The sequence below is a fragment of the Plectrocnemia conspersa genome, unplaced genomic scaffold (assembly GCF_051122295.1).
Source record: "Plectrocnemia conspersa isolate PC_06_02 unplaced genomic scaffold, ASM5112229v1 ptg000004l, whole genome shotgun sequence".
Lineage (NCBI taxonomy): Eukaryota > Metazoa > Arthropoda > Insecta > Trichoptera > Polycentropodidae > Plectrocnemia > Plectrocnemia conspersa.
Window position 1 is genome coordinate 6,749,983 of NW_028277168.1, and position 13,640 is coordinate 6,763,622.

At 28.4% G+C, this 13,640-nt stretch overlaps 1 protein-coding gene across 1 annotated transcript in view; it reads left to right on the forward strand.

The window, feature by feature from the left end:
* The window catches only part of LOC148235747 (arrestin homolog), a 107,302-nt gene that overhangs the window by 48,142 nt on the left and 45,520 nt on the right, over window positions 1-13,640 (forward strand). The gene's annotated exons all lie outside the window — the stretch shown is intronic.

Consider the following 13,640-nt stretch of genomic DNA (forward strand, 5'->3'; position numbering starts at 1 on the left):
TTTTGCTTTCAATGGTTTTTTTATCTGTAACGTATAATAATGACCTTTGGAAGAAGGAAAACTAAATACGAAAATACAAGAAAAGATAATTTATTAAGAAAATGTGGCACAACAGTGTTGTAATTTTGTCAAATACGAGCTATATAATCTACTACACTAAGTTTTATGTAATATTTTAAATTAATTTTGTTACATTGGCTAAATATTTAGTACCATAAAGTGAACAGAAAATTTTAAGGGAGCCTAATAAATAAGTTAAAATAAAACTGTGTATAACTAATTAAATTTTAATTTTTTTATTTAAAATGACTCATGAATTCAACAAAATCTGTGGAAAAATAGTATTATTTCAATGTAGATAATATTATTTCAATTTAGATACACTAATTATTTTTTATTGCATATAATACTATCTTAATAATTAAAGATATCGTTCTTTATTGCATTCTTAACAAATTACTATTGGAGAGAAATCATTCCAAAATGCCATTTTATACAGGCATTCCAAAATGCCTGTATAAAATGGCATTTTTATTTACTATTAAAATCTCGGGATTCATCGGGATTAGAACTTACTGTTCGATATTTCGACAGTGATCCTCCTGCCATAGTCACATTTTGCTGAAAAAAAACGAGTTGCTGAAAATTCGTGACCATGGCAGGAGTATCACTGTCGAAATATCAAACAGTTAGTTCTTATCGCGATGAATCCCGTAACTTTAATAATATTAATACACGTGAATCTCTAAAAAAAAAACATATTTTTATTTACATATGTATGTAGAGTACGCTGGAGATAAGCATTCTGTTTTGTGAATATATTGTATACAGATATATATGATAAGGAGAAGCGATAAAAGCGTGTATGCCTATTGACTTGAATCTTCTCTTTTAATGACACGAAACATTTATTTTAAAAAGATAGGTAACAATTATTATGAAAATTAAATTAATTGTTTTATTGTGTTTCGATTAGGTTAATTTATTATGGTTCAATTAATATTTTTAGAATAATGTCTAAGCTCGAAAAAGGAAAACCACATTCAGCCCAGTCCAAGTAAATAAATTATAATATCAAATTTATATTTATTTTTTTAAATAAAAAAATAAATAATGTTTTGAGCCACAATATACACGCATACAACTACTAACCGGAATCCTTATTTGAGCATACTCTTGTATCAAACAGGCGCGTACGGTGATACTTCCCCTTTCTCTCACTAGCGTGCTAAGTGACAAGAGCGAGCGAAACAGAAAGCATCTCACTGTACGCGCCTGGTATCCAGTGCCGTAACTAGGTAAGCATGTACTGATTTTGCAGTATTAACATGCTTGCCGTTGAATAAGTAATTTAGTTTTCTCTTAATATTTTTTAGATTAGAAAACCAATTTTTTCTTGCAGAATGAGGATATAAGGAACTTACAAATATTTTGCATAAATTATTTATAGGCTCCTTAATATAAATATGCGATTAAAAATATTACAACAAAACTATCTACAATTAATATACTAATACCAGTCGTTTGCAAGTTAAATATATATTTGCATATTTTATAGCACTGTATGAAAATTACATTGTAAGCTAAAAATAATTTTAATAACGCCACAAATTTTTTGATAGAATTTGCCATATGGGACTAAAATTTAAAATTAATTGGCTCATATCTGAGCGATTCATTGTTATATTAAAATATGTCAAATAAAATCTAGATTACCTCAGGGCAGTGTACTATGCCCATTACTATATTTAATATAATATATACAGCAGACTTGTCAACTACAGACAGGATTACCTGCGCAACCTTAGTTATTGTGGCTTCTTATGAGAATTCAGATATAGCGTCTATTTACCAAAAAAATCCCTCAGCAAAATACAAGAGAATAAAGGCAAAGTATCTAAAGTCTGTCCATGAAAAAAAAGATATATTCCTGTCCGATTTAATAATGCAATAATTCCACAATTGTATTTTAGGATGCACCTAAACAGAAAGTTTACCTGGAAAACCCATATTTGGATTAAAACAAATAGGACTCATATGAAATATTACTGGCTAATGGTCAAAACCTCCCAACTAAAATACCTAGAAAATATTCAGAGGTTCCAAAATATAATTTTAATAGTGTTATTAGTTTTTTGTGGTATATCTCAAACATATTTATTCACAAAGGCTTGAATTTTAAAATTATTGTAAAGAAAGAAGTAGAAAATCATCACAACTAATTAGTCAATAGAGTGATAATGTAGAGATCAACTGGATGATTTAAGAAAGAAAACAATTTATAGTTATTATGACAAATCACCCACGTGAGATTTTAAGATATAAGATCTGCCGAATATCGGATAAAAAGACAAATTGCAAGAAAAAATCTTTAACAAAAATTTTTGGATACTTTATGGTTAAAATGAGGTCGGTCGAGCATGGCAACAATTTTAAAAACGGTTAATATTGACTGATAAGCCTATGTATTCAACTTGAATCCTAAATCCTAAAATCAGTAAAAAGGTTAGCGGCGATCGGAAAAAGCCCACCATGTAAAAGCTCGTTTAAAACCCTTTATTTAGAAAGTGATTATTGAAGATTATCTCTCAAAAGGGCATGCAAGAAACGCTTAAGCTTACTTCAATCTGTTTAGTGGACCATTATGAAATCATAGATCAATAAGTGATCATAAAATCGGTACAAGTCAGATAAAACTTCTGTCAAATGAAATGATAAAATAATTCATGGAAAATATTTTTAATCCTTAACAAAGCTAATTTTCATCGGTAAGAGTGCATTATGCAACTATCAAAAATACAATATGTATCAATCTTTGAGTAATACAAATAATTAATAAAATTATAAGCAGACATATTTTCTAAATTACAATAACTACGTGTTAATATTTATATTGAAAATTAAATGTTTGTATCTCACGTATTTATTTTATTATATTATACAAATCTGCTTTAATATCATATTCGTATATCAGAATAGGCTTATTTATATTGATAAAGGACGATGTTGTTTTATCATACCTTTGTATTTTGATTCGCTTAGATAATGTTTTAAATAAATATCATTCATGCATATGTGAAAATACATCTATATTAATTTATTTACATTATTGTATATTCATATTTCATTGTATTTCAATTCTTTGCTAGTAATAAATGGTTTAATATTATATTTATAAAATATAGATTTATATAAAAGTTTTTTGTACTATATCTATTTAAATATCAATGGATCGATCTTTCATTTAATATGTTTTGGATGTCAATTTTTATACAAAAAGCAAAGCATATTTTAATCAATCCCTTATATATGTGTATATATTGCCACAGACAAATATATTCAAGAACATTATTATTTTTGCTACCATTAACAAAAGATATTGGATACTCTATCATAAGATTCGCCGTTTCCGTGTGCTTTGAACTGTGACATACATATTTACGGATAAATTTGTATACTCGGGCAATTCGTCCATATTCATGCATCATCCCATATTTCCTTTTAGTACACTTGCAATGAAAACTTCAAAAGAAAATCGTACTGACGGTTCAGAATTTCTACAATTTTACATTAATATGCAAGGCGTCTTATACAATTTTTAATAACCACTTTAATAAATAAGCCTTAAACTTAGCAAGTGACAATTGTATGCCGTATCTATGCTACTATGCTATGATATATCATTCATAGATTCCTTAAATTTCAGTTAGCGAACGATCAAAGTTTATACGGGCAGTTAAAATATTATAAATTATTCATTTTTCAAATCCCTTTGTCGCAATGTCATACGCTTTAGATGATATTTTTAGTACGTATCATCAATCTAAGGTTATATACAATAGTTATTTTTTATATACTATTATATTATAAAACATTTTATATATCTTATTGGCTTCGCTAAAATCAAGACAATCAAATAGGAGATTTAAGTAACACTCTTTTCTTTTATGCCTTAAACCTTTTGGGTCTATATTCGTTATGGGTTTATTCTGACGTACGAAAGTATGTCATAAAACAAAATTGTCTTAGAAAACATAGACACAAACCATAGTAAAACTATCCTGAATTTATAAGAATATTTTACGTAATTTTAAATATTTTTGATTAGAGTTTAAAATATATTATCTTATGCTTTTACAAGTTTATTTTATATTTTTATCTTTTTAGTATACCTTGCTAAATTTTTGACCCTCCAGAGAGCAATCAATCGAAATGTCGTTGAAAAAAAAATGTGCGAATGCGTGTTTGTCAAGAACTGGACAAATTGATGTGCATGTTTTTTCGGTGCTTTTTTTCCCTTTAGGGTTAATTTATATGGATGCTAAATAAACATTTAAGAGTAAAACATTTACGATAAATGCGCGCAGACAATGGCAATAAACTATAAACCTAGCTAATAATAAACCTATTTAAAGACCTAAGCTAATAATTTAATTTATAAATAATTAATAAATGTACCATTATTTATTCTAGTTGATCAATAAACAGGATATTAATTACCCATTTTAGAAAACCATTAAATACTAATCGTCTGTATACCATCTTTGACTTTCATTTAATTAACACGCTTTTTAACGTTGCTTTCAGACCTCTATTTGTACAAAAATAAAGTAAAATTGCTGTAGTAATCCCACTTCACGGAGCTGATAAAACATTATCCTCACTTCCAGTGGTGATAAAACTATTAAAAAAAATATTACGAACCAGTAATTAAACAAAAAAAATATTATTAACTAATCATACATAAAACACAAAAAGAGTATAGAAGATAATCAAAAATCTTTAACACAAACTATGCAGATTAAATATTTTTCAATAAACACATATTCAACATTAAGTAGAGAAAATAATAACTGAAGCTCTGCAAGACAGTGTTTTCTGACTTATTCTTAATATTTTTTACTAAATATAAGCATATAAAAAAATTAAATTTTATTTTCAGTACACAATAAGATATTATTATATAATTGAGAAAATTCAAGCATCGAATATATATAGCAGTCAAAATATGCTGAAGATACAAATAATTTATACTGAAGATACATTAAAAACTGCAATTCATTTAACAATGTTTAAAGATTTTATGATTATATTTATTTGTGTGTTTATTTTTTATGGCTCATTAACAGAATTAATGAATATATTCTAAATAACAAATTAAACCTTAATTTTATAAGACGATTTATACTTCACAGTTAAACATATGTAAAATGGGTATATCTAAGCTTAATATAATCTATTTCATGTCGGAGCGAATTTATCCACCGACAAACTTGGCATATATTACACTTACACAAACCCATCTTACTACTAATATATTCATCAGGTTAACAACTTTATACATACACATCTACAACACTGACATGATCTCTGTACCATTTTTAAATACACTTCTTCACCTGTAAAACACACATATACACTCTCTGAATTATTCATCGCCTGAAGGATAGAAGAGAAAAAAGCAGACCCTCTTTGATACAACAATGATAGCACATTTCAAATCGTTCGAGTGTACCGTGAAGATTATACGAATGAAAAAATCACAATTCGTAGGAGCTACACTTAAAGTATATGTAGAGGTATATATAGATATAAGCAAGTTTCTTCTTTCGAGAAAAGAGAAATTCGCGACGGACCTTTCTTCCTCCTTTGATGTATCCCCCAAGGAACTCTCTAAATATGTATCCAGAATCAACCGCAAATCTTGGTATGTATTAATCCGAGAGATAGCGAGCGTTCATATATATGTACATATTCACACATAGAAGAATAAAATCATTGTTTAATAAGCCCCGGAATCAGAGATGGAATTTATAATTCGTTTGTAGGGCTAATTAATTTGAGCAGACAATGTAATATATGTGTGCTATTGTAAGGTAGTTAAAAAAACTTATTTTATAAAACATTTAATATAGCAATGATATATAATATATTATATTGTATTATAACACAAACCATATCCATTTATGCCTAAAGTGATTAAGAACTTCAATTTATGTTAATAGCTTTGTTGTACCCGAATACATTGTGAGATAATTGCCGGGAACAAGATTATTCAATTATCTTATGGACATTTTAGAATATAGGTAGATATATTATTTAAACATTGAAAACTTGCCTTTTTAAACCAGTTTTAAACCTTTAATAACTATGATCTAATTTTTCCTTAAAGTCATCAAACATTTTTTTTAACATCAACAACAACAAAAAATGATTATTTATTATTTTTTATTTTTTTAAGATATGATCATTACTAATGCATTAAATAAAATTCACTTACATACCTTGTAAGAGACCTATCGAAGCATCGAAAAATTAATTTATTATATCCCTCGATCAATTGTTAATGTGCAATTAACCATGGATTGAGAATCTTTTGTATAAAACACTATTTTATTTTATATATATACGTGTGTAAAGTTTCTTATGAGCTAAAATATTCTCAGTATTGGAGTTTTTTGCAGGCGCGTACGGTGAGATACTTTTTCTTTAGCTCGCTCGCGTGTTAAGAGATGAGAGTGAGTGAGAGATAAGAGCGTGCGGAACGCACATGACTGTATCATTTCACGATATTTGGACACACTTGCAAATGCAGTTACCTCTTTACCAAAATGTCTCTCATTTATTCCAAAAGTTAGGAATAGCGTAGTCAATAAGGTATTATCTGATAACCTAGAAGCCGCGGGTTTGAGCCATGGCAGCAGACTTCAATTTTTATATATAAAATTGCACTAATAATAAAAAGCAGCTAAAGCAGCAAAGTAAAATCTATTGATTTAAAATAATCACTTATACTCAATTATATACAGATGTCACCGATTCCCAGACTTTTAGTTTGGTGGTTTTTGTTATTTTATGAGGTCTGATTGACTTATGCTTTTGATACAGATTTAACCCGTTGTAACACATTAGGCTTACGCTTGTCATGTCACAAGAGAGGATTAAAAATAACTGTAAGGTCCACTAACTTTCAACCCAAAAAGGTAAAAAGAATCAATACATTTTAATTGAGGTATACATGAGGTGGTGATAAGGAATTCAGCCCACAATTTTTCCGTTGCATTTATTAATTTGCTTATCTGATATACAATATAATTTTTTTATATTATAATTAAAATGGTGGCTGGCCACAAAAACTTGAATTAGGGATCCCTGTTGTAATACTATGTATGTTTATATAAATTATTATGCAACAATTTTAGATTTTTGTCTATAAACCATATTTTTCATAACAACGAATCGTAAAGGCAAAGCGTAGCACATTTTTTCCGCAGTAACTTCTTATTTAAAAGGCAATGCAAAGTATACATACACGTTTTTATATTTTTTCTTAACTTGGAGGCATTTTATAGCGAGCAATCAAAAGTTCATTATTGTAGCAATATTTCACAATTTTTAATTTAAAATTTATAATGTATATGCATCATAAAGTAATATAAAATCCTAAATCGCGTTAATCAAATTGTTAAATTTAAATAACAAGAACCATATTTAATTTTATTAAAAAAATATATAGCTACTTTCGTTATAATTATTAAATATTTTTATATCAACATTAGGTTGTTTAGTGCTTGAGAGTTACACAGTATCAACAATAAAACGTTGCCAGGGGCAGATTTATCCAGCGAGAAGTCGAGAAAATCCCGAATATTAAAAAAAACAATAATAAACACATATTACGGAGCGAATTATTTGGGGGCACCAACCCGTTAGCAATGTTAGATATTGTTGTCCTCGTGAGAGCAAGGTGGTGCAAGTAACTCCTGTCTGACCTTTTAAGCTATGCCTCGCTCTGTGTAAGTAACTAGAAAGGCATTCGATTCCCTCTCCGAAGGACATGTAGGAATATTAAATGGGAGCGTCGGCTTAGGACGAAAGCTCGGCGAATGACTGCCCACTATGATATATAATACAATGGCAATCCGACAATCCAAGGCTCAAAAAATCCTATCATCGGGCCAATTAAAAAGTATGTTGTACCCTCAAGACTTATGAAAAATCCTAGCACGCGTTTTATTTCTATCGATAGACAGTTTAAAAGTGGTCTTGATAAAAGTAGGAATGCCATTTAAAATTCAGTTCAAATAAATGTTATCTTATCTAATGAACGGTCACCCTACAATAAGCAATGATTTTATTTGTCAAGTTTGTTTTTATCAAAACAATAAGTATGTGATTTTGAAGATTGCTTAACAATTGCAGATTTTTTACGTAAGAAGTCTGGCTTATATAAATTAATGAATCCTTTTTATTCTTAGAGAAAATAGTTTTTTAACATGTTACAAATTATAAATAAAAAAATCAAATAAGAACAATAAATGCATTATGATATTAAAAATTATAATATTTTTGAGACAAAGTCATATATTAACAAATTGTATCAAGTGAACAGGGTATTGAATTTAACTATGCTGGTTGAATGCTTAAACCTAAATATCGAATTTTAAGTAAACTTTTACCTAACCAAAGCTTGACAAATCGACTGTAAAATCCTAAACTTTTGCCTAAGCTTCTATCTAAAAAAATATTATGTTCTCAAAGTCCTGGAACATTTTTAATCAATTACTTTGATATAAATATATTATAAAATAACTAGACAAAAATTGCTCCTCCTAGAGACACTCTTGAAGTTTTTCTTTAATTTCTCTTTCAAAAACAGTCGCCTTTTTACGATTACATAATTTATTTTATTTTCTGAAAATTTAGCATTAGCACATTTAAAGCGATTATTTGGCTTTGTGGGTAATCGTTTTCTTTTCTGAGAATAAAATATAATCACACCTTTAAATATTTTATGCAATTATGCGTTATTTGAGTTTCATAAATGTTATTTTATAATAATGATTAATAGAATCGATTAACTGTCTTATAAAATGGAATATTTTTTTATATTTTGGCAGCATGTGAAATTTACTTTTACATTTATATTTAAGAAAAATAGCAGTTTAGATAGTTTTATATAATTTTATAATATAAATTCAAACAAATAGCTCTCGCTGTTATTGTATAACATATTTTATAAAAATATATTTTTAATATTGTTATTTATTTCAATTATGTTTACCTTCACCTATATAGCATTTTTAGACGGTGAAGATTATTTCGCCCCTCGACAAAGAATAACAAACAATCTCTAAATTTATGTTTTCAAAATGACAATATTACTGTGAAAACCTCTATTTTGATAAAAATATTTGCTACGCAAGATATAAATTTACATATATTTTTCACAAAACAATTTATGAAAGTCTAAACAGTGAAGGTTAAACGAAAATTTGTACTTAGGCCGATTTATTCGCAAATCCACTACTGAATTTTGCTATTTGCTATAATTTTCCAAGTAAAGCACATTAACCAGTTCGCGTTTTATACGAAATTACTATATTTAGTAAAACGATACGTGTTACATTACGTCTGACAACTACACTTGATTGAGTAAGTACTTAAGTCTCAAATAACGACCTGTCGCTAAATATATCATATTATTTATGACTTCCAATTATTTATTCAAAATACTTTGAATAGAAATACTATTTAGAATATATTTTACAAACATAAATACGTATCCTAAACTTCCTTGACTTTATAAATAATACACTGCTGAAATTATACCAACATTAAAGTTTACTCTCAATCTAGTTTCGAAGTCAATATTAATCGAACACGATCATCAACTTTGCTCCGGACTTTATGGAATTAATTGCCCGTCGTTGAACCAACTCAGATCGAAAGCTCGCAAATTTGTTTTTTGCTGTTTACATATTTATTTTTTGTTTTAAATCCGCCCCTTAAAGTGAAATTAGTCCGTAAACTTTACGCGCCGCATACCGATAAATTACATGTAAATGCTTTGTTTTAATTGCCGGCCGAATGTACCCTTTTAACGTTTCAGAGCTTATTTCCCGTTTGTCCCACTGCGGCCATAAAGTGACGACCTTATACATATTTAAACAGACCCTGAACAAGTCACGTATCGGTCGATCGAATGCGGTATCGTTAAATAACGCCATTATTTATTTGTAAATAAAAAATGATATGATTTTTTATGTATTGTCCAAATTGGTTCTATTCTCGACCCATGAGAATTTTTCTGATTTTATTAAATATAGATATCATATTATGATTTACTAATTTTATGAATAGAGATATAATATGCCCACTTCACAATAATGAGAAGCTCCAATTAGTGTGGGATTACTCTGCTAAATACTTAAAAATATTATATTTCATTGCTTTATGCATGAAATTTAATTGCTCCATTTACAATGTGGGTTTAGGAGCGGAAGATCAATATTGTCTCCATTTAATAAATGTGAATAAGGTATGTGATGCTACGTAGGAACTAGGTGTGTCACATAAATCAGTAAACAACGAGAAATGTACAATATCATGTGAGAAAGAAATCTGATTTTAAGTTAATAAATTAAGCAATGGGCTTAAAAAATATGCTTTATCTTGTGAGCTTTTCAATATCAAACATTGCCATAATTCATTAAAAATATATACAAATATTCACATTATATATTTAAATTAGAGACTCAAAAGCTCGATTGCTCAAAAGACTCGATTATTCTCAAGTCATTTGAGCAATCGTATTCGGGGAGTTCCTCAAGTGTCCAGCCTGGTCCTAGTTATCAACATGCTAAGTAGCATCATCACTCTGCACAAATGAGATCGGTGACTGCATCGCTTTACGACAGAGCAGACAAACTGACAGATGCAGAGAATAGAACTCAAAAGCTCAGAATTGTTAATAAAGTCATTGAGGCTAATGGATACAAAAAAAATAGAAAAATATAACATAATGCACACATTCTGTATGTAAGGGGAGTTTCAGAAAAAAAATAATGGTCAAAGGAAAAAATCATGACCAGGTCGAGGACAAAATATTTATTTAACACGTTACTTAGCTTTTTGAGATATGAGGGCTTTTGTATCACGCCTTTTCTTCCTCGCAATTTGTTTGATGTTGGGGTCATCATCTTTGGTGTAATTTTAACCTTATCTCAGCCACTGCAAACCCTTGAGCTAGTTCGTCCTTGAATCGATCTTGTGTTTTAATATTTTTCCGTTTATTTGTTACCAAGCGAGAAACAAATGCATTAATTTTCAAATTGTTTTGTTTAAATAAATTTATATTTGTATGCTTTTTTTAAATTATATTAGCTTGGTTTTAAGCCGGTGACCAAGTATCCAAAAATGCTATTTTTTAATTTAAATTTTAATTGCTTCTCTATAATTTTTTACAATTGTTTTTTTTTATTTTGGCCAAAGTTTTAGTTGTATCAAAATTTATTTAATGATTTTCATTGAAAGTGTGGTTTGCCAAAGTTGATTGCATATAAATTATTAAAATACAATCAAAACAATTAATTTTGCGTAAATTTTCTATAGAAAATTCGACGATATCATAAAATAATTACCATGTTTATAAAAAAACCGTTTTCCTTGTCAAAAAATATGTTGTATATACTAATTATTTCATAATATATAAATATAAATAAGTATAATACACAAATATACGTTTTTTAATAAATTATCGTCAGTGTGAAAAAACATTCCGTACGCGTCCTTACAAAAAAAATTGACACGTATTACGTTAAACCCCGTAACGTACTTATTCTACGCACGGTGTAATTTCGTCGACACTAAAAAATATTTTTAACGCTCGTTCCGTTCGAAAACAAATAGAAGATATTTACATACTTACACGTACTATTTGTTTGTGTGTTTTTATTATACTTGTACATACCATTCATGACAACACAAGAAATTGCAAGATTTGGATACGTCGCACGATTTTGAGACATGACTCATTTTACGAATACGGGTTGGAAAAATCAAAGTTTTCTACAAAATTTCCGCTTCACGTTTCAATATATGAACATTTGTCTCACTCTTTATATGTCTTTCTATCTTACACCCACACACAATATTTTACTTTACCTGTCTAGAACAAAGACAAAAGTGAAATAAAAGCTAAATAATGGTTAAAATACTTATTGTTAGGTACATACATAGGTAAGCTTAATTACAATTTTGGCCAAAAGATGTGAAAAAAATAAATTAATATTCATTTAATTAATATTATGAATCGATTTATATTTAAAAGTTTAAATATGTTTTATTCAAAACTATCACTACAGTGATTTTTTAACTCAACTAAATTTGAAAGTATGTGCTTTAAAATGCAAGTTAAACAAGACTTGTTACCAAATTCATACGGCTGTTGTTTGAAATATGCAGTCTTCGTCCATCGTTGTAAAACCTATTTAAGCGCTTATAAATAATCTAATTCTGCACTCTTGATCGTTAAGTGAAACACTTGTTTTTGCATGTGAAAAGAGATAAACAGCTGTTGTTCTTTATTTCCCGGAAAATATTATTCAATAATAATACTGGTCACTCCGAAAAATATTTCTGTAATTTTTGCGTTCCGTAGGAATCCAAATTGTGTCCTATGCTCTCTCTTTTCTTAATCAATAACATATGTACATGTTACATAATATTTATTACACTATAACTATTCGCACAAATGCGGATTCACTGTCTTTATAAAAAGACCTAGAGTTTCTGTAAAAGTGATCGATTTACAATCGGCTACTTTCAGATGCTAACAAGTGTCACATTGCTACATTTTGGTGAACAAAAAATATTTTTGTCGAGAATTTGGGAGCTGAGTTCGAAAAAAAATAGAAATTAATTTTTATTTTTATTATAGGTGTGCATAATGCGTTTTTCTGGTTATTTTACAATTATTAATTATATCGTTAAAATTATAAAAAAAAATAGTGCTGCACACCTTATTGAGAATCTGGACGTCCTGGTCGCGACGTGTAAGAATAATGGACGCGATCGTGACTTTTTAGGACAATAAGGCTCGCAGCTGAAATGTTATTTCGTAGCGGCTACGAATAAGGCTTTCGAATTTTAGCAAAGTAAAATCCTCTTTTTTGTTAGAGAATTAAAAAAAAAATCCTAGATATCTCTACAATGAGTATGGATCATAGCCGTATTTGTATCTTGTTTATTTTTGCTAAGAGCGTTGGAATAAAAAAATGAAATATTCAATTAAGCATTTTTTATTTTGTTGTGGGGTGGTGTCGACAATCCATTAATGTTCATAATTATTTGCTGCTTCCCTAGAAAGTTGCGCCCAGAACATATTTTATATTTTACAAAGCATTTTATGCACATTTGTAATAAAAATAGTTTTTATATGTAAATTTATGAAATTGAAAAACTATTTTATATAAAAGCAATTATGTTTATATCAAAGAAAACCATCGCATTTTATGATATAAATACAATATTGTTTATATTATATATTATTATGATTTTTAACGTTCGTAGACTCTGAGACGCATTTTACTTTTGATATTAATTTTAAACTCAAAGTTCAGAAAGAATGATTCATAAAAGCTACTCCGTTTGTATTGGTGTTAATTTGTATCATTACGGTTATTCAAATTTTATACCCGCATATGTACTGGTATGATATATGTATTAATAAACCGAAAGCAATATATTTGCAATGTCGAGTGTTTGTTTTATCGCCGACTGACTGAAAATGATAAAAATAATAATACTCGAAACAAAATCAATACCACATGAAAGCAAATAAATGCCTCTGTCATATT